This window comes from Elephantulus edwardii, unplaced genomic scaffold (assembly GCF_000299155.1).
Source record: "Elephantulus edwardii isolate Elephantulus edwardi_28Jun2011 unplaced genomic scaffold, EleEdw1.0 scaffold00013, whole genome shotgun sequence".
Lineage (NCBI taxonomy): Eukaryota > Metazoa > Chordata > Mammalia > Macroscelidea > Macroscelididae > Elephantulus > Elephantulus edwardii.
Window position 1 is genome coordinate 13105099 of NW_006399763.1, and position 20023 is coordinate 13125121.

The 20023-nt window shown below is 37.1% G+C and overlaps 1 protein-coding gene across 4 annotated transcripts in view; it reads right to left on the reverse strand.

The window, feature by feature from the left end:
- GRIK2 (glutamate receptor, ionotropic, kainate 2) overlaps positions 1 to 20023 on the reverse strand; it is a 1103729-nt gene that overhangs the window by 671258 nt on the left and 412448 nt on the right. The window lies entirely within an intron of this gene.

Sequence of the window (20023 nt, forward strand, 5' to 3'; positions counted from 1 at the left end):
GAATGTCTCAAAGAAAAATAATTATTTTAAAAAGCAAACATCATTTCATATTGTTCCCTACATATAATATTAACTTCAGAAATAGACAAAATTTCAGCACTAAAAATTAAAATGTAAAGCAAATATTTTCCTAGAGGGTAGTTCCTGATTCTATTTCAAGTTCATTTAAGTTGCTTTAATTGTTGTTAGGTGCTATGGAGTAGACAATTCATTGTGACTCTTTTAATAAAATCTGACTCTAGACCTACTCTGTGTCATCATCACAATTTCCATTATCCTCAAACCCATTGTTTAAATCACTGTATCAGTCTATCTCATTGAGAGTCGTTTTCTTTTTTGTTGAATCTTCAACATTCCCAGCATTATATCTCTTTGCAAGGATTGGCCCCTCCTGACAATATCCCCAAAGTATCTGTCTCCAAGTTTTATCATCCATGACTCTAACAACACTCTGCACTGTCTCTAAGACAGATTTGTTTGTATTTTGTAGTCATTCAATACTCTTCTCCAACACCACATTTCAAGGGCATTGATTATTCAGTCTTCCTTATTCAAAATAACTTTCCCAGCCACTGAACTTTATTTTACCAAGTGGATGGGTGGGAATATGTGTATAGGGCATATTAGTCTATCACAAAAAGGACCGGCTAGTCTCATCAATCCAAAAGGAGATCAGCTAGTCATGACCTTAAATTGAATGGACCCAGCAGCAGAGAGAAAGATCTTCCCCACTAACAAGGAAGAAGCAGGAGAATATAGCATGTACTTTGGGTCCAGAAATTCTTGAATCAGCCAGACCTATGGCCGCAGCAGCTATGGTCAAAGAGGACCTGAGACCCAACATGAGATGGAGCTGATTGTTACACTCTATGGAAGGAGAGCTAAGAACCTTTTGTCCAAGTTTGTTGGAGACTGGGGCAAGATGGGGGTGGGTGAAGCAATACTGGAAGGACTGAGAGCTTTGTAACACTGGCCTGAAGATGCAAGGCTCGAGGCTGAGACAATTGTGAGCACATTTCAGAAGCTATCTTGACTGTATTCTGCTATTAATCTGGATTATAATCTTTTGACTCCCCTAATATATTCTGTGTGGTCTGTGAGCTATTGCAGCAGATTTTGGATACAGTAAGCAGTAAGAATGGTGTTGAAATGAGTAGAAAGAAGCATGAGAGTGTGGGGAACAAGTCTGATATCATGAGAATTGATTTTGTGTTGCTGATGTTGTTGCCTGAGACATTGTTCCTTTATGAAATTGTTAAAGAACAGATATGGCTGTAACTATGTTCCCTTTGCTCTTTATATACTCATCCAGTGTTCAACTTTTATATACATACTAAATAACTGAAAATGTGGTGGCTTGGGCCAAGTACAATTTGTCTTTACATTGATATTCTTGCTTTTTAGAATTTTGGCTGGGTCCTTGAAAGAAGATTTTCCCGGTGTAATAATTTTTCTTTCCCTTTTTTAAAATAATTGTAATTTTAATGAAAGTTTACAAAAAAGGTGTATTTTCATTCATTCATTCATTCCTTTGATTTCTTGACTACTGTTACTACGAGTGCTGATTGTAGATCCACGTAAAATGTAAGCATTAAGTTCTCTACCCTATCATGAAGTTGCTCATGGTCTAGTGGTAAAAATTTTTGTTTTCTTGATGTTAGAAGTAATCCAAATTAAAGTTTGTAATCTTTGATACTAATCAGTAAGTGTGTTAAGTCTTCTTCATTTTCTGCAAGCAAGGTTGTGTCATCTGCATAATGCAGGTTGTTAATATGTCTTCCTCCAGTCCAGATACAACATTCTGCTTTATAGTCCAGACTCTCAAATGATTTGCTCAGCATATAGATTGGATAGGTATGGAGAAGGAACACAAGCCTGGCTCACACATTTCTTGATTTTAAACCATGCAGTGTTCCGTTATTCTCTTTGGAGAATTACTTCTTGGTCTATGAATAGGTTTAAATGAGAACAATTAAGTGTTCTTGGATTCTCATACCTCTTAATGCTATAATTTGTTATGATGTACATAGTTGAATATCTTTGCATAGTCAAAAACACAAGTAAGTATCTTGCTAGTATTTTCAACTTTCAGTCAAAATCCATCTGACATCAGCAATATCCCACATGTTATGGACTCAAGAATCCAGTTTCTAAAAATAAAAAAAAGAAGAAAAAAAAAAAGAATCCCATTTCTGACAGTTCTTTGTCAATGTACTTCTTCCAGTCATTTTTTAATAGACTTCACCAATATTTTATTTTCATATGATTATTAATAACAGCATTTGATAATTTCTGCACTCTGTTGTATCACCTTTTTTAGACTAGAAAAACATGTGGATCTTTTCAATTTGATTGGCCAGAGTTGTGGTGTCAAAGTTGTTGTTCAATATTGCTTTTATAGCCATTGATTAACTTGTGATGAATTATGTATAGTATTAATGAGACAGAAGTAGAGTGGGATACAAGTGCTATCCTACTTGTTATTGTTGGTGGTGCATAATATGGAGTCAAACCAACTCACAGTGTCATACAGAAAGTTTTCAGAGGCAGTAAATCTCATAGGAGGAGCTGCTGGATTTGAATTACATATTTTTGCATTGCCAATGCATTTCCTTACCATTAAGACACCAGAGATTTCCCTATATAAACATGTGGATGCTCAATCCTTACAATCTTTAAAGAAACATGCTCTCCTGGGACACAGCATCCAGCTGTGCAGCAACTGACAGTCAATAGGATTCTAATCCATCACTCATCATCTCTGCAATACCAGCTGGTATCACCCACAGTTATGGGAGTAATTTCTCTAATGGGTCTGAGTTTCTGCCAGATCATCCAGGAAACGACAGAACACAAGGGACATAGAGGAGTGGAGCAAATGGATGAAAGAGTAACAATCAATGTTGGAAATCCTGGTGAAGTGCAGTAAATCAAACATTTGGGACATTGTTGACTTCTGCTTTTTAATAATTAGTCTACTACTAATCTTTGCAGAATGAATTGTGAATGCAATTGTCTTACAAATTTGTTGGCATAGAGTGAAGAACATATGTAAGACAGGATCTTTCTGTTCCTGATACACTTCAGTTGGTATTCCATCAATTCGTTGGGTTTTTTTGCCAATTCCTTCATTGCAGCTTGAACTTCTTTCTTTAGTACTACTGGTTCTTGCTTTCTGAAATGGCTCCATGCCAATAAATTATTTTTATACAATTATTCCATGCATTACTTCTATATTCTTTGGATACTTCCTGTATTATTCTTCTTTTTTCTTTTTTTCGCCCATAGACTGTTTCACTTTGGTAGACATATTTTCAGTAGATCATTTAACTGATAAGTTGATAATAAAACAGGGGAAAAGTAACCTAATTCCCTTTTTGTTGTTGTGTATGATTGAGTTAAAACCTATGCATAGCTGACATTCCAGCAGGTCTTCAGAGGCAGTAAATTACATAGGAGAAGACTGCCTGTGGAATTTACCTTTCAATGCGTCTTTCCCAACCATCGTTGACTTTGCCATGTACATGGGTGAGAATATGTGAGTAGGGTATATTAGCCCATTACAAGAGAATTGGCTATCTACCAATCCACTGGAAGGTTGGATAGTTTTGCTATTAAATTAACTGAAATAACTTAGCTGCAGAAGGAGAGACCATCCCCACCAAAGAAGAAGGGAAAAACCTTACCACCAGGAAAAGTGCAAGCAAGAAGACCTACAGCATAAACAGCCATAACAGCCACAACAGACAATGTGAGGTGGGTTCTTGGGACTGCTACATCATTGAGACTGAAGCTAAGAGTCTTTGAGCAAGTTTGTGAGATAACTGGGGATGGGGAGCCAATACTGGCAAGAATGACAACTTTGTAATTCTGGCCTAAAGCCATGGTGCTCAAGGCTGGTGTGCCTGTCAGCACATTCCAGGTGCTCTCCTGACTATATTCTGCTAGTAACTTAGATTTTATGTAATCTTTTATGTAATTTCCCTAACTGTTCTGTGTGGTCTGTAAGCTAAGATATAAAATTTTGGACCCAGAAAGCAGTAAGATTGGTGTTGAGTTGAGTAAAAAGAGGTATGGAAGTGTGAGGGACATACCTGACCTCATGGGAATGGGTTTTGTGTTACTGATGCTGTTGATGGAAACAATTTCCCTTTGTGAAGTTGCTAAAGGTCAGATATGGCCAGCCCCATGTGGCCCTTGCTTTTTTTACATTTCCCATCTTCTTTCTACCAGTGAGGAAGCTGTTAGATTAGAATTGCCTGCCTTCAAGTTGACGACACAACTCTTAATTTTCAAGTGCCTCGTAGTCAGGAGCTGTGCTACCAACTCAAAGGCACATGCTTCAAATCCACTAGATGTTCTCTGTGAGAAAATGGTAATCTCCTCTCATGAACGATATTGCCACTTAAAATCTTTTGGAGGATAAGCTGTGAGTTGGTTCCTATTTGGTGATACACAACAACAACAAAAGTTTTAAGTGATTAAATCCACTTAAAAACTGATAGTAAGGACCCAGAGTGTTACAGTAATAGATCATTATTACTGCTTAGGGTAAATTCCAATTTCTAATTATCCTACTTGACCAGCCCTTTTTCTTCTCCATCATTTTCACCTTTCTAACATTATATATTTTCTAAGAATTATTTTCATAAATATTAGTATGATGAACAATAAATGAACAAATACATGCAAATAAATAATTTAGAGCTATTTTTCTCTCTTCTCTCTTTTTCTTATATTTACTATATTTGGGAATAATAATAAAAAGACATATTTTTTTATAACAAAAGTATGTGACACATGAAACCTTGAAAGAAAAATCTAGCCCTTCCTTTAATTCAGTTATATTAATAAATAGAAAATATTTTGTACATGCATTGTTATATGAAGTTTAAATTGTATAATGCTGTTGATGATAAAATTAACAATTTGACTAATTTTCCAAGTTTCCATTGTTAAATAAGACACAGAATTTTAAAACTTTATTAATTCTCACAGATATCTACTATATTGTAAAATATATAATAGAATTTGCTTCATGTTATTTTAGAATTTGTTCAAAATACTGCAATTAAAAACACTGTAGAATACTATCATACCATTTTGTTATAAAAATTTAAATATAGTCAGTAGAATGTTGTGTAATCTAAAGACTGTGCATCTCAGGTGGTTTAAATCCACTGGATAAAGGTGAGCAGTCTCTTCTCATTATGACTTACAGGGGAGACTATGAGGAGGCACAAAACAAAGGCAATAAGAAAATGAATACTACATGATGTACAGATTAAACATAATACAACTCAGTCTGAAGAACGAGCATTTGTATAATGAATACAGGTGTTAACATTGAGCTTTATAAAGGGGGCAAACAAATATTTGAACTAATAACACTTGGTTAATTATAGTAGAATTTAACAATGGGCCTATCTCATCTCTAAAAATTTGTAAGTGTATAAATTTCATTGCTCCTTGGAGTCTTCTGTCCCCCCCCAAAAAATAATAGTAAGTTTTTAAAGGGTTGTTGTTATGTGCTGTCGAGTCATTTGCGTCTCATAGCGACCCTATGTACAACAGCCCTAAACCCTGCTCTATCCTGTGCCAATCTCATTGCCTCTGACACACCCATCCCTATTACCCCAGTCACTGAATCAATCCACCTCTTAGAGGGTCTTCCCCTCCTGCGCTGTCCCTCTACTCTACCCAGCATGATGTCCCTCTCTAAAGACCTCTCTCTCCTTACAACATGTCCAAAGTACGTCAAACGAAGCCCCAGACTCCTTGCCTCCAAGGAGCAGCCTGGTTTAACCCTTTCTAGGATAAATCTGTTTGTTTTCTTGGCAGTCCATGGTACATTCAATACTCTTCTCCAGCACCACAGCTCAAAGGCGTCAATTCTCCTTCTATCCTCCCTAGCCATTGTCCAACTCTCTGATGCATAACAAGTGATTGCAAAAACCATGGCCTGAATCAGGAGGACCTTAGTCTCCAGAGAGACACTGTTGCTCTTGAGTATTTTGGAGAGGTCCCTAACCGCAGACTTTCCCATTGCAATACGTTTTTTGATTTCCTGGCTGCTGGTACCAAGAGTGTTGACCGTGTAGCCGAGCAAACTAAAGCTGTGAACAATCTCAATCTCTTCACCATCCATCCTGATGCTACTGATTGGTCCAGTGGTGAGAAATTTTGTCTTCTTGACATTGAGCCTCAGTCCATATTGAAGGCTGCAGTCCTTGACCCTCTGCAATAAGTGCATGAGGTCCTCCTCAGTTTCAGCGAGCAAGGTTGTGTCATCTGCATAACGCAGATTGTTGATAGATCATCCACCAATCCTAACGCCATGCCTCTCCTCATAGAGCCCCACCTCTCGGATAATCTGCTCTGCATACAGGTTGAAAAGGTATGGAGACAGGGCACATCCCTGACGTACACCCTTCCCAATTTTGAACCATGCAGTGTTGCCCTGCTCTGTAGCATAGTGGTCAAAGCAACTGGCTGCTAACCAAAAGGCCAGTGATTGAAACCCATCAGCTGTTCTCCAGGGGGAAAAATGTGGCGACATACTTCCGTAAAGATTTACAGTGGTAGAAACCTTGCAGAGCTGACTTCATGGCTGTTAGTTTGGTTTGGTTTAGAATATGTAATGTCAGTAAGACTCAAAACCAAACTCAAACTCATTGCTATAGAGTCCGGCAGGCTTTCAAATGCACAATTTTTCTTTCCCCTGAGGAGTAGTTGGTGGGTTAGAAATATTTGCCTTTGTGTTAGCAGGACAACTCTTTAAATAGTAGGCCTGCAGAGCTCCTAGCATTGTTGTTGTTGTTGTTGTTAAGTGTCCTCGAGTCATAGATGACTCAGTAACCTTATTAACAAAAGACCAGAACACTCATATAACTGTCATCATTTCTCCAAGATCATATGGTTTCCGGAGGCAAGTTATATTGGAAGTGGATGCCACTTCTGCTTCCAAGCTTTTTTTATAGAACCATAAAATAACTTATTTAAAGAATATTTTCCAAATTTATAAGGTAAAATGAATTGGGAAAAGACATGTTTGCAAAAATTAGGGAGGGGAAATCAGACTTTATTCTATTTCTTGGGTATCAAACAAAACCTAACCCACTTCTATAGGGCTGGTTATAACTCTTGGATAATCTCCAAAAGTTTCCCAAGGTTATGGATTTTTATAGAAGGAGACTATTTCATTTTTTTCTTATAGAGTATCTGGTGAATTCAAACTGCCAACCATTAGATAAGCAGCCCATTATGAAATGCATTGTGCCATCAGGACTCCTTTCATCAGACATGTGTTTGCTAGATCCTTATTGTAAACAAGACATAATTCCAGATATCGGAGATGCAATAAAAGATATATACAAAATTCTTATCCAGAAAAAGCTAAAGTTACACAGATAAATAGGGTTTTTTTGAAGGTAGCAAGTAATATTAGTCATTATCCAGCTCTCTGAGGCATAGCAAATAATTGCAAAGACCATGGCCTGATTTAGGTGCAGCTTAGTCTCTAGACTGACATCATTACTTTTCAGTACTCTGGAGAGGTGCCTGATAGTAATTTTTCCAATTCAATTCATCTTTTGATTTCCTGACTGCTGGTGCTAAGAGTGTTGATTATGGCGCTGAGCAAGCTGTAACTTTTAAAAACCTCAGCCTCTTTTCCATTAAACATGGTTTTGCCAATTGGCCCAGTGGTGAGAATCTTTATCTTCTTGATGTTGAGCTGCAATCCATATTGAAGATTATAGTCCTTGACTTTCTGCAGCAAGTGCTTCAGATCCTTCTCAGTTTCAGAAAGAAGGTTGTGTTATCTGCATAACGTAAGTTGTTGATGAATCTACTTCCTATCCTGATGCCACATTCCTCTTTATAAAGCCCTGCTTCCTGAATGATCTGTTCTGTATATAGATTGAAAAGGTATGGAGATAGGATGCATCTCTGGCACACTCCTTTCCTGATTTGAACCATGCAGTGTTTCCCTGCTCTGTTTTGAAGATTACTTCCTAGTTCAAGTAGAGGTTTTACATAAGCACAACCAAATGTATGTGGATCCCCATTTACCTCATCATTAGCCACAATGTGTTGTGATCCACACAGTCAAATGCCTTTGTATATCAGAGAGCTGGACAATGACTAAGGATGACAGAATAACTATTGATGTCTTTGAACTGTGGTCCTTGAGAAGAATCTTGAACATACTTTGAACTGCCAAGAAAACAAATAGGTCTGTCTTGGAGAGGATGAATAAAATTTCTCCTAGAAGGCTAGGATTCTGAAGCTCTGTCTCACACACTTTGGGCATGTGGCCAGGAGAGACTGTCCTTTGGATTAGGTCATCATGCTCAGAAGGGTAGAGGGACAGTGCAGGAGAAGAACTACCATGTGGATGGATTGATACAGTAACTGAGGCAATGGGATTTGGTGTATTGGAATTAGTCATACTGGCTAGGAAGGGGCAGGATTCAGAGCTGCTGTATATATATGGTCATAGGCGACACAATGGAATATAACAACAACAACAAAACAAGAAAAGATTTTTGAGATTTATGCGATAAAATCATTTAACTAAGGATTGTGGCTTAGAGGTAATGTTATTATTAGAACAAAAAAAGGGAAGAATATAGGGAATTGATGAAAGAAAAAACACTGTATATTTTCATGAAGGTGATGTTTAAGAAGCAAGGAAATAGTGATGAGTACAGCTTAGAAAAGGAGATATGTGACAAAGTGGAGAAGCAGATTATATATATATATACACACACATACATATATATATATATATACATACACATATATAGATGTGTTGCATATATCATTTTTATAAATTTTATACACACACACACACACATACACACACATATATTATAAATTACCTTAAGTGGTTGTGCTTTCTGTTAAGGGCAGGGGAAATTTTTCACTTGAAAGCTCGATTGTGTTTATAGGACAGAAACTGGTGATGACTGGACCACAAAATTGATATAATTGATTTGACTGAATTTTACATGTGAAAAATGTAATCTCTCTATTTTTTACAATTAGAAAAGGAAACTTAAAAAAATAATCACTGAGATTGTCAGGGAAAACAAATAGAAGTAATAAGATGGAAGGAAGGAAGTAGAAAGCAGCTACAGTAATACAGGTTATGGCAGGGTCAGGCAAGGTCATGAAAGACAGTGAGAAGAGAAGGAAGTAAATGGACCAGAGAGATATTTTTGAGAAAAGACAAACAATATATTGTGAAGGAAATGACTTAGTTAAGGACTGTTCCCACATATCTGGCCTGGCAAAAAGCAGGAGATTGTAAATTACACTGATTGTGAAACTGTGGAAAGATCATGCAAATATTATTAAAAAGAAGACATTATTAGCCATCCCAAGGATTGCTAACAGACAATGAAATGTTATAAAGTTTTTAAAAAAGCATTCTTTAAATTTAAGGACAACATTGTTGTTGATCTGGAGAGGACAATCTCAGTAATTGATGGAAGTAGATTGCTGTGTCATCAGTTATTGTTGTTGCTGTGTGTGCCATCGAGTCAGAAATGACTCGTAGTTGACTCTCCAGCAGATTTTCAGAGGCAGTAAATCACAGAAAAGGCAACTGGCCATACTTTTCCTGCAGAGTAGCTGGTTGATTTGAACTGCAGGCCTTTGGGATTGCAGCATAACTTCTTACCAGTAGGCCAAAAGAGCTCCCATCAGTAAGTATGCACAAAACAAAACAACACAAAATGAATTGCCATCCATTCAAACTGACCCTACATGTTTCAAGAGGCTTTAAATGACACAGAGAAAGTACCCATCTTTCACCCAGGAAACTGCTGGTGGATTCAAACAGCCAAAGAGGCATGTTTACCAAAGCAACTCCCTATGGACTATACAAGTATGTTTTTATTGTTGTCATTGTTGTTGTTGTTGTTTTTAAGTGTAGTCATAGGTGACTCATAGAGGCCTTATGAACGAAAGACCTGAACACTTGTACAAGTTTCATTGTTTCTCCAGGTTCATAGGGTTTCCAGAGGCATGCTATTTCAGAAGTGGATGCCACTCCTACTTCCAAGCTTGTTTTAATTGGGGAGCTCCACCAAATACTGTCCACCATAGGTAACCATTATCGCATTTGACACACCAGTGTTACAGTGTTCAGCTTCACAGCAATCACGAGTTATCTCTGTACAGCAAGTAGACAGACTAGAGCTTTGTGACCTAGAAGAATGTTTGACCAAAAACAATTAAAAACAGGCCTGAGTGCCATGGATTAAAGTCACCATTTTTTGCCTGGTAGCATCACTTTCTGTCTGCTAAGTCCAACTGGAACTGAGATTCATAAAACACTGGCCCTCAGACTAAAGGCATGGCCAAACCTTTCAGTATTTTACAATTCTAGCATGCCCAAATGCTGTCATGACTCTGAGCCAGAGACCCCAATTCATCTGGCAAGTCCCCTCTGCTGACACCCACTTGGCACTAAAAGAAAGTCATAAGATCCCTGAGCATTTCATGTGCGTGTGTCCCTCCTCAAGATGTGAGATGTCCTCCTAAGTCCAGCTAGAATGAGGATAGGTAAAAATACAAACCCTGAAAATCATCTCCATGTATTTCCATGATGCTGCTTAGTATCTCTGATGGTTAAAATGTGTATCAACTTGGTTGTCTACTATTTTCTGGTTTTTAGTTGAGATACTGTCATTTCCTCAATGAGACCTGATCAACCTCTTGATGAAATGAGCAACCAAATTTGCTTGCCTTTTTCCACCCCCCGCTTCTGAATCTGGATCCTGTATTTGGCTTGTCACATTGGGACTTGAGTCAGTGGTCAGCAGCCACTGTTGACCTCAGATTTTTTTAAGCTCTTTCTACATGAATCGAGACAATTCTTCCCTGAGGTCTAAATCAAAGACCTGGAACTTACCAGACTTTACCTGTATGTAAGATAAATGAGATAAATCTCTCCCCCCATAAGTATCCACACATGCACACACATGCGCATACACACAGAGAGAGAGAGTCATTGTTGCTTTGTTAAGTGCTGTTGAGTCAAGTACAACTCACAGTGACCCTATGATCTAAACCATATCCTATCCCGTGCCATCCTTAATACCTCCAATATATCTGACCTCTTTGTAGCAGCCACCATTTCGGTCCTTCATGTTGAGGGTCTTCCTTTCTTTTGCTGACCTTACACTTCCCAAAGAATGATGCCTTTTTCTAAGGTATAGCTTCTCCAAACAAAATTCTCGAGGAGCACTCTAGAGGCATTTTTGCCAAAACAATCTCTTTATTTTTTTGGCAGTCTTTAGGACACTCAGCATTCTTCTCCAACACCACAACTTAAAGGCGTCGATCATTCTTCTGTCATCCTTAGTAACTGTCTAGTTCTCAGGTGTGCTGCAAGTGATTGAAAAGACCATGACTTGAATCACATGTACCTTAATCTTTAAACTGATTATCACTGCTCTTGAGTACTTTTGAGAGGTCTCTAAAAGCAGACTTTCCCACCAAGCCAACACGTCTTTTATACACACACACACACTCACACACTCCTTTCCATTATGGGCTTTGGTTTTCTAAAGAACACAGCAATCTTACTCACTATATGAGTTACTGAAAACACTTATGTGAGAGTATCCACCCTCTTCTAACACTTCACAAGACTGATTTGCTAATGTTGATCAAAATCAGAGGTTTGCAAGTGCGACACTTAGAACATTGTATTATTCTAAAAGCACCTATTGTGCCAAGGATTTATGGTTCAAAATGACTTTTCTAGTTATTGATTACTTGTTGGTGTGGTTTTTTTTATGAAGTATTTATTGTACTAAGGAGACAGGAATAGGGTGGGATACAAAATCCACCCTCCTAGAGGCCTCTATAGCTTGGAAGGAGGAGTGGCATCCACTTTCATAATAGCTTGCCTCGGGAAATCCTATGAACCTGGAGAGAGGATGAAAGGCACCTAAGCATCGAGAACTCTCCTTCATAGGGTCGCTATGAGTCACGTGCAACTCGATGGCACTTAACAAAAACAACAGAGGCCTCTATAAATTCATGAAAGCTCAATGCTTTCACTCTTTGCGGATCCCTGCTTTCTGGGGACATAGCATCCAGCTGTGTCACAACTGACAGTCAGTAGGATTCCAGTATATAGTTCACTAGTCTCTGCAAAACCAGCCTGTATGACCCACAGTGACATGAAACATTTCACTGACAAGCTGGAGTTTCTGTGAGACGTTCCAGTGAACCAAAGAACCCAATGGACATAGAGGAGTGGAAGAACTGAATGGAGGAATAGTTGATGTCAGAATTACTGGAGTAGTTCAGTAGATCTAACATTTGGGACATTGTTGACTGCCTCTTAGTAGCTCTTGTGGTGGTGGTTGTGGACCATCAAGTTAGAAGTGACTCATAGCTGACCCCTCAGGTGGGTTTTCAGAGGCAGTTAACTGCTCAGGAGGAGATTGCTCACCTTTCTCCAACCGAGCAGCTGGTGGATCAAACTGCATGCATTCAGGATTACAGCATAGCTTCTTAACACTAGGCTACTATCTGGTAGTCTACTATCAATCCTAGCAGAATAGATTGCAAATGCAGAATCCCTGAATGCATACTATTTGATTAATAAGAATTTATTTTATTGTTGTTGTTGTTTATTTGATTTGCTCACTGCAATTTTATCAACTGTTTAGGTGGAGTGCTACAGAAATATCAGGAAAAGTAATTCCATAATAGATAAAGAAAAAAAATAGATGAGAGAACTCAGATGCCACCCTACATAAAAAAACTACATGAGAAAAAGACTTCAAAAATTTGGAAGGATGTCAATTTTTTACAATTACATTATTATTATTAAACATTTATTTTTCATAAAAATACATTATATGTACATAAGAATTTGGTTTCATTATATTTATTATAAAGTAAATAGACACTACTTTTCTGTTTCCTTAAAAATACAGTAAATGCTGATAAATACATTACCGGTTGCTATAATGACATGTTGTTGTTGTTGCTATGTTTCATTGAGTCACCTGTGACTCATAGCAACGCTATGTACAACAGCCCTAAACTTTGCTCTATCCTGTGCCAATCTTACTGTCTCTGACATATCTGCCTCTATTAATCCATCAATCCATCTCATCAAGAGTCTTCCTTTCTTGCACTGTACCTCCACCATCTCCAGCATGACATCCCTCTCCAAGGACTGGTCTCTTCTTGCAATATGTCCAAAGTATGTCAGATGAAGCTTCAGAAACTTGTCTTCAATGAGCAGCCTGGTCTCACTCTCTCTAGGACGAACTTGTTCATTCTCCTAGCAGTCCAAGTATCTTCAATACTTTTCTCCAGCACCACAGCTGAAAGGCAGCAATTCTCCTTCTATCATCTCCAGTTATTGTCCAGCTTTCTGATGCATAACAAGTTATTGCAAAGACTATAGCATGGACCAGGCACTGACATCATTGATCTTCAGTACTTTAGAGAGTTCTTTAAAAGACTTTCCCAATGCAATTCGTTTTTTCATTTCCTGGCTGCTGGTACCAAGAGAAGATGGAAAAAGTATACAGAAACACTGTAGCAAAAAGGAATTGGCAGACACAGAAGAATTGCATGAAACAACATAGGAGCCTGCGGTGATGAAGGAAGAAGTTCAAACTGCTCTTTAAGAATTGCAAAAAACAAGGCCCCAGGAATTGATGGTATATCAAATGACATATTTCCACAAACAGACTCAGCCTTGGATGTTCTCACCAAATCGTGCCAAGAAATCTGAAGGACAATCACCTGGCCTGGCCAAGTGATTGGAAGAGATCTACAGTTGTTCCCATTCCAAAGATGGGTGAACCGACAGTACAAAAATATCATTGATATCACATGCAAGCAAGATTCTGCTGAAGATTATTAAAAAAATGACTAGAACAGCACATCACTAGAGAACTGCCAGAAGTCCAGGCTGGGTTTAGAAGAGGTCATGGTACCAGAGATATTGTAACTAATGTTAGATGGATCTTGGCTGGATGCAGGGAGTACCAGAGGAATGTCTATCTGTGCTTCATTGACTACGCAATGGCACTTCTCTGTGTGCATCACAACGAACTGTGTCTGACTCTAAGAAGATTGGGAATCTCGGAACACTTGATTGTGCTTATGTGAAACCTATACTCGGACCAGGAAAAACTGTCAGAACAGATTAAGGAAAGACTACATGGTTCAAAACTGGGAAGGATGTATGCCAGGGTTATGTTCTATCTCCATCTTTTTTAAATCTGTGTGCAGAACAGATTATCTGGGAGGCTACGTTCTATGAGGAGAAATGTGGCATCAGGACTGCAGGAAGACTCATCAACAATCTGCGTTATGCAGATGACACGACCCTGCTTGCTGAAACTGAGGAGGACCTGAAGTGCTTGCTACAGAAGGTTAAGGACTGCAGTCTTCACTGTGGATTGAAGCTCAACATCAAGAAAACAAAGATTCTCCTCATTAGGCCAGTTGGCAACATCACGATAGATGGTGAAGATATTGAGGTTATTAACAGCTTTAGTTTGTTTTCCTTGGCTCTGATGACATAGTGATAAGAAATTTCGATGCCAACATGCGGTTCACATTCACTTGGTGTTCTGTGGAAGAAAAACGGGTCATTTTATCCCATGTGACTTACTGCTTCTGAAAACCTGCTAAAAGGTCAGCTGTTGACTGATTCCAATTCAACAGCACACAACAACATAAACAGTATATTAAAATGATATAAGTACTTTTAAATTATATCAATATCTAGATGAATATTATAAATGTTGAGATATTGGTAATTTTTAGAATGTAAAACAATCCTTAAATAATAAAGTTTAACTTATTAATCTCTATTTAAATTTTTCCTCGCTTTGAATTGCTGTCATTCTAATAAAATTAAATAGGGTTCATATTGATGCATTTTCAGTCTTAGAAGAATGAATGGAAAGCTATCCTTGGCTAATTTACCTAACACGATTTTGTCAAATATAAATTTGGAGGATTTAGGGAGCTTTGATGGAGTAATCCATGAGGAATTGGACTGCTAACTCAAACATCACGCATCTCTGGCAGTTCTTAAGCACCAGCAGCTTCTTGGGACAAACATGACTAGTGTCATCCCATGCAATTTAAAATCCCAGAAACCTACTAGTGGACAGTTATAATTCAGTTCCTACTCAACAGCAATGAGTCTGAGTCAATCATTGGAAAAATAACCTATATGTTAGATTTCAATCACAGTTCCGGGTTTTCTGATTTGTATGACTTGGTACAAAGTTTCTCTCTTAGCTTTGCATTATCTTTTTTACTAGGGTAAAACTTCAATGTGTTAATACATAAAACTCCAAATGAATTAGTGGGTATAATAGCCTCTCAGTAAGCAGCAGTTATCATTGTTCTTATATTGGTAAAATATGAAAAATGTTACATATGTATAAAAGGTCCTGGTTATCAAATGTGTTTTTGAAAATATACAGACACTGACTTAAGACAGAAAAAGTATCATTATCCAAAGTGGAATAATATTTTAAATATTAAAATGTAATGAAAGAAAAAGGAAGTATATAATTTCAAATAAGCCTGGTAGTTTTTAATGGAGAAAGCCTGACTGACTCAGAAATGGAAATTTTCTGAAGGATAAAATGCACAAATAGTATTTGTAGAGTTCATCCTAAGTATAAATACTAACAAGTGTTTTGAAATCTCTTAAGAGCTCATGTGAATAATCCATTGTGCCATCAGGTACAATGAATGTTTACTTATTCTCTTCGCACATATGTATCCCTGCTGGCATTAATGTAACAGATTTCTGTTTGCCAGCTTCCCTGAGGAATGATAGTAAAGAGCTGGAGAAAGGGAGAGGGGAGTGTGAAAAGGAAAAAATAGAGGGAAAATCTATTGCAAGTAGGATCTACATTCTTCTACATTACAATTTGAGTGAATTATTGCTTTCATTCATTCATTGTGTATTTTACCACATACCTACTAGGTGAGAAACACTGTGTCACATAAATAGAATTATTCTATTAGCCTCAAACTACATGAGATATATTTTGACCAGATAAGATTTCTATATAAAAATAGTTTCTATAATGTTTTTCACATTCCATTTCTGGAATAAAATTTAATATTTTAATCAGACAAAAATTTCTGAGAGGGCATCTAGAGTACTAAAACAGTGGCCTACTGGTAAAAAGTTATGCTACAATCACAAAAGCATGAGGTTTGAAACTGCCAGCTTCTCTGTGGGAGAAGGATGGCCATTCTCTTCCTGCATGATTTACTGTCTCTGAAAACCCACTGCAGGGTCAGCTATGAGTTGTTTCTGACTCTATGGCACACAAGAACAACAAAAATATTCTCCAGCACTTCTTTATGAGGTATGTAAGGTTCTCTCTTGGATGCTAAGTCCTAATAGTTCCTTAATTGTTACACTTTTATCCATATTTTCATCTAGATCCCTTTCCCTAAAATTCCTATATGAATTCTGTTCTTTAAACATATTATAAGATAGAAGAATCATAAAATAGATGGTACATTAAAAAGTTCAAAGAATTCAAAGATTTGTTTACTTTTTTTTATATAGAATATTAGACAACTTAAAACTCAAACTCATTGCTGTCAATTCTAAAGAGATTCATAGTTGATCTTCTAATGAATTTTCATAGGCTATAAATCAAAGGGGAAAATAATGTCCATCTTTTTTCATTGGAGTAGATAATGGAATAAAATTGGGGTTTTTTTAGTTGGTAGTGCAATTTCTTACCCACTAGGCCACTTAGAATTCCCTAGGAATATGAGATAATAAACCTTTATTTTCATTTATGTAGATGGGGTTTTATCCAAAGTTAAATGGATTTAAATCACATCAGTGTCTACACTAGTGTAGCTTTCTCATGATTTCCCTCTTAAAATTATCTCTCCAGAATGGTATAAAATTCTAAAAAGGTCTATTTTATAAAAGATAACACTAACCAAGCCCATCGGACAGAAGAAATGTGTTTTGTAAGATTAAATACCTGTTGATTATCTTACAGTTTGTGTGCTTTTAAAAAAAAAGCAAAATAAGACTTTCAAAACTATTGGGATGGTTTATTCATGGCTGATCTATAATTGTTTAGTAGAAGAAATAATAGCATCTCAGAGAAGAGTCTTATAACAAAAATTCACAGAATAATCCTGGGCCTCCATAAGAAAAAGACTGATAACACAATTACAAAATTGGCAAAATACATGGAACGAATTTTCACAGAGGAAGACATTCAAATGGCAAATGGACACATGAAGAAATACTGAAAATCACTGGCAATAAGAGAGATGCAAATAAAAACCACAATAAAGTACCATCTCACCTCAGTAACAGTGGCAAAATTTAACAGGTCAGTAAGTAATAAATGTTGGAGAGGATGTGATAAGAATCTTATACATTGTTGGTGGGATTGTAAAATGGTACAACCACTTTGGAAGGCAGTTTGGTGCTTCCTCAAAAAGTTGAACATAGAAATTCCTTATGATGCAGCTATTCCACTACTTGGAATATACCCTGAAAAAATGAGAACTGAGGCTCAAACGAAGATTTGTACACCAATGTTCATAGCAGCTTTGTTCACCTTCGCAAAACACGGAAACAGCCCAGATGTCCAATCACAAATGAATGGATTGAAAAATTATGGTACATTCACAAAATGGAAAAATATGCAGCACGCAGGAGCAATGATTTTGTAAATTATTACCTAAATTGGGAGGGACTGGTGAGCATTATGCTGAGTGAAATCACTTGGTTCCACAAGGATAAATACTGTATAAAACCACTATTGTAGAAGAAGGTGGGAGAGGATGGAAGCAGAGGGATGAGGATGTGCAGGGGAAGGAGGGATTAATCATGGAGTTGCACAACTTGATGGGTGGAGGTTGAGGGAAATTGAAAGAATTTGTTCTTGAAAACAATGTATTCAAATTTTTAAAATAAACTAGTATAAAAGTAAAAAAAAGTCAAAATTCACTATGTTGAAAAAGGGATAATTTTAAATAATTTTAAAATATAATTTTCAGAAATAATAATTTACTTTAACAAATGTAACACCCCTGTAATGACAGAGTAGAATTATAACTCTTTCAAACAATCTTTTAATTAAAATGCCCCCTTTCCCCTAATGTAATTAGTTGATGTGAGGATAATAAAAAGGAAGCAATCTGCGCAGATGGGTTCCTGAAAATCTTCTAACAAAGAAGAGCACCACATTGCAATTATCCCTTATTTTGGTAGATGAGTAACATTCTATTCCCTCTAATTCCTTCACTGAGATTGTATTCTTATTTCTTAACCTTTTTCTATTTTCAGCGGTAGCAAGAATCAAGGTTTATCATAAACTCAAGAGAACAGAGGTTTGAGCTACGCTTTTCAGACATTTCTATCAATTTAGCTTTTAAGGAGAATCCAGAAGGAGCCATTTATGCACACTCCAGCTGGCATGCTTTCCCAAAGAGATCAATCACGCCCCCTCTCAGGCAGGCCCAGCCTTCCATGGCCTCAGGAAGAAAGTCCCAAGTTTCTTCCCATACCCAGGTATCCATTCCTGCAGCTACACACACCAGAGCTTTGCCACCTGGCTTCATCATCAAGTCTATTTATCATTTAAGTTAACCCAGTCTCCTTACAGCTCCAAGATTCCTCACAAATGTATTTTAAAATGAGCTAAACAAATAAGACTCTTTGGCATTCAATGTTTCATCATCACCTCCCCACCACCATGGTCGATAAAAGGTAATATTTCATTTAGTGCTCAGAGAATCGTATTGTAAATATTTAAGTCACAAAAAGACAAATATGGCATAATGCCACTGTTACAAAACAGAACAGGCATGGGAGCTGGGGGGAAACTAAGGAAAGAGGCGATAAACAATCTATATGGTATTAAAACAGACAAGGGAGAGAACTGTATAAAAGGAATATATGATCAGGTATTATTGACATGACAAGAGTCCAGAATAAAGAGCTGCATAGTAAAATGGTTGGTTGAGGTGGGGGAATGCGGGTGGGGTGGGATGGAGAGCTGTAAAACAATGAAAGAACTTTTTTTCCAAAGGAAAAAAGCAACCTGGGAGGGGGACAGGGTACAGGGAGGAAAATGTGCAACAATGAATGATTGGAAGCCCAAGTTTTTTATAAACTTTCATTAAAATCTTAATTAAAAAAAGAATTAAGAAAAATGTAATTTTTATTTGGAACTTAGCTGTGTCATAGAATTAAGAAAAATGTAATTTTTATTTGGAACTTAGCTGTGTCATAGAATTAGGAAAAATGTAATTTTTATTTGGAACTTAGCTGTGTCATAGAATTATTTTAAAACAAATGAAATAGCATACATACACCATTGTGTGTGGTATCTTGAACAGACCAAGATGTGAAATTAATTGTAATTAAAATTAAAAACAAAAGCTGTTTTCATGGAGCTAGTACATTATTAGTACCTTAGAAATACAACAACAAAAAAAAATGAAACTAAGTGTCTAGTAAGTTCAAATTTACAAGTTTGGGATTGTCAGTGGCTTAGAACAGTTTGAGAATATCCCTGGAACCAATTCTTACTGAATTAACAGTTCAATATCAGACTTCACTCTTGGTTGTAGGGTTGGCATGGTGGTGTCTTTGCATTAAAAACTCCATTTTGTGTTATTAAATACTTTCCATAGTTCACACTAGAAAATATACTACTGCTCTATTCTGCCAACTAGTTGGAACTGACTCATAGCAGATTCTCCAGTATATTTTTCAGGCTGTAAGTCCTATAGCAGGAGACTAACCATGCAACAGACTAACAGAAATGTTGGCAAATTAGAACCAAGAGATAGGCATAGCCTTCATGTCAACAGTGCAGTTCTCTATGGTTTATGCCACTAGAGCCCCATTAGAAGATAATACAGTGACGGCCATACATTCTTGTTTGTCATCATGATCTCTATTGAAGACAGGGTTAACCAATGTGGATGGACCCCGACGTAGTCA